The sequence below is a fragment of the Equus caballus genome, chromosome 7 (genome assembly GCF_041296265.1).
Source record: "Equus caballus isolate H_3958 breed thoroughbred chromosome 7, TB-T2T, whole genome shotgun sequence".
Lineage (NCBI taxonomy): Eukaryota > Metazoa > Chordata > Mammalia > Perissodactyla > Equidae > Equus > Equus caballus.
The window spans coordinates 69,190,046-69,193,135 of NC_091690.1; positions in this window are offsets into that span (position 1 = coordinate 69,190,046).

Sequence of the window (3,090 nt, forward strand, 5' to 3'; positions counted from 1 at the left end):
CTGGCCTAGTAGTGAAGTTTGGTGTGCCTCACTTCAGCGGCCCAGGTTCGGTTCCCAGGCACTGACCTACATGGCTACATGACAGTGTCCATGCTGTGGTCGTGGCTCACAAACAAAATAGAGGAATACTGGCAACAGATGTTAGCTCAGGGCGAATCTTCCTCAGCCAAAAATAAAATAAAATAAAAACATTCTGAAAAAAGAAAAAACAAAGTTTGTATTTCTTGAGAGAGTTCTAGGGTAAAGATATAGATTTGGGAGTCATCTGCACAGGGTAATTCAAACCATGGGCATGGATAAGATTGCTAAGTCAAGTGTACAAGAAGCAGCACAGTGACTAACACTGTTCAAGGTTCTCTCTCTCTCTCCTCTTTAGTTAATATTAGTTATCTACTGCTGCATTTACCCCCAAATTTAGCGACTTAAAGCAACAGATATTATCTCAGTTTCTGTGGGGCATGAATCTGGGCACAGTTTAGCTGGGTGCCTCTGCTTCAAAGTCTCTCTCAAAGCTGCAGTCATGGTGTCAACCAGGGATGCAGGCATTTCAAGGCATATAGTACTTCAAAGTTCATCAAAAACAAAAAAGAAAAACCCAGCTTATCCTACCTGTAACTTCCAGGGCTAGGTTAGAAGAGGCCATGCAGCTTCTTTCAGTCTCTCTCTTGGGATGCTCACCTTCAAAATCCAGCTGCCACGTCGTGAGGAAGCTCAGGCCACATGGAGAGGGTACTAAAGGTATTCCAGCTGATAGTTCCCACTGAGGTCTCAGCTGATAGCCACCATATGTCCTACACGTCAGTAAGGAAGCCTGGGCATCTCGGAGTCTATCTATTCCTCGTTCATACTTTCCACCAGTTCTTCTTTCAACTCCATTGCTCATCCTCAAGGATGTGGTCTTAAGAGTGCATAGCAAGCACGTGAACTAGTAAGAATGAATTTATAGGAAGCTTAATTCTTACTATCACTAAAAGGCAAGAATATCTTTATAACACTCTGCCAACTATTTCTAAAGGTGAAAGTTGAGTGAAGACATTGAACTTGGCATAAAAAGGCAGGAATTTAATTTCTAGCTGAGTACTGGTATCGTAGTCTGCAGCAAATCACTTAATTTCTCTGATCTCCAGTTTTCTTATTTGTAAAGTAGGCATAATAACTGCCACCCTGCCTACCTTACAGAATTATTGTGAAGCTCAAAGGAGATAATGGGTGAGAAAAGCATTCTTTCAAAAGTAAACACTATACAGTCATCCCTCGGTATCCACTGGGGGTTGGTTCCAGGATCTCTACGGATACCAAATTCTGAGGATACTTAAGTCTCTTATATAAAACTGCATAGTAATCACACATAACCTACGCACATCCTCCCACATATTTTACATCATCTCTAGAGTAATTATAATACCTAATATAATGTAAATGCCATGTAGTTGTTATACTGTATTACTTAGGGAATAATGACAAGAAAAAAAAAGTCTGTACATATTCAGTACAGATGCAACCATCACAGGCCTTTCCATCTGCAGTTGGTTGAATCTGAAAATGCGGAACCCATGGATATGGAGGGTCAAGTGTACAAATGTGAAGCTTATTAAGTGCCTATTGCTTACGTTACTCATAGGGATTTATATAAGAAGCAGAAGGAACAAATCCTGCCCTTCTTTAAATTCTTGATGATATGCCTCAGTTTGCTTTGACATACATTTGCGTAAATGCCTCCTCCAAGCCTGTCACTGTAAGAGGTGAAGGGCTCCTTGTCATAGGTAAGATCCCTTTTCTCCAGTTATAGATTTGGATAAAATGTTTTGCCAGTAAACAATAACTTTTTAAAAATAACACTATGAAAAATATGTCAAGTTGACATAAAATTATCATACAGGGTTGAGCCAATTTTCTCTCTGAATTATTTGGGGGATTCTGTTTCTGAGCAAAGCATTGGCTGTTTTACTAAATAGCCAACCACATATAGACAGCCTGTGGGAAACCTCAGACTCGCCATTTTCCATATTAGATTTGTTAGCTACTCTCAAAGCTTACTCCTCCTCCTGAATTCTCCACCTTGGAGAAATGAGCCAGTGTCCACTCAATCACTCAAGCTGGAAATTTAGGAATAATCCTTGACTTCTCTCTCTTCTTCATCCATACTGATCTTCACCTTCACCACCAAGTTTCCCCCAATCTATCTCCAGATTCAGACGATTTTACCTCAGGAATAGCTCTAGAATTCATCCCTGTTTCCACCCTACTGCCAGTCTCCCAACTATACTATGGCAACAACTTCCTAACACTCTCTCTGCTCAGAGTGCCCCTGCTCCAGTCTCACTATGAACAAACGAATCCCAGTTAAAAAAATCTAACACTCCTCTAACTCTTCATAAGGTAGAAGTAAAACTACTCCACACGTCTCGTCCTCTAGCCTCGACAGTCCTACAGCATAGGTGTGATTATACAGGCAAGAAAAGTGGCATCTAGAGAGACTGACTTGACTTCCACTAAGTCTTTCGTGGCGAAACTCTTGCTCTTGAGTTTAATGCCTCAGGCCTCTCATCTGTAAAACTGGACCAATAATAATAACTTTCTCAGTAGTTTTCATAGAGGAAATGAAGAAATAATCCAGGTAAAGTGCCTAGTACAGTGCCAGGCACATAACACTTGGTTACCTTTAGTTGCTATGATTCTTTTCACAGTTTTTATTGCTCTTATTACTTTGCTCTTCAGTGCCTAATTAATAAAGCAAGTGTTCCAAATCTGGTGGACTAATTCCCACTGAGGCAGCTCCCCACACGGAGTTAATTACCTCTTTGGGCTCGTTCGCCCGCCAGAGACGTGGGGATACGTGGCTCGAGCATTGGAAGGTGTTAGGACCTAGACTGACGTGTGGGACATGGTTGTTAAGCTGAGATGTGAATATGCCGGGACGAGGCGGGTGCAGGGGAGAAGAGCCGTGAACCCAATGAGGAGACCTCTGACCTGTAGATGAGTGTGACCTCTACTTCCTGTGCATCCTCAGGCAAGGGACTCATGTCTCAGATCTGTTTTCTCTTTTGTAGAAAAAGAAATTTATTATTCCTTGTGCTTTCTCTCTCACAG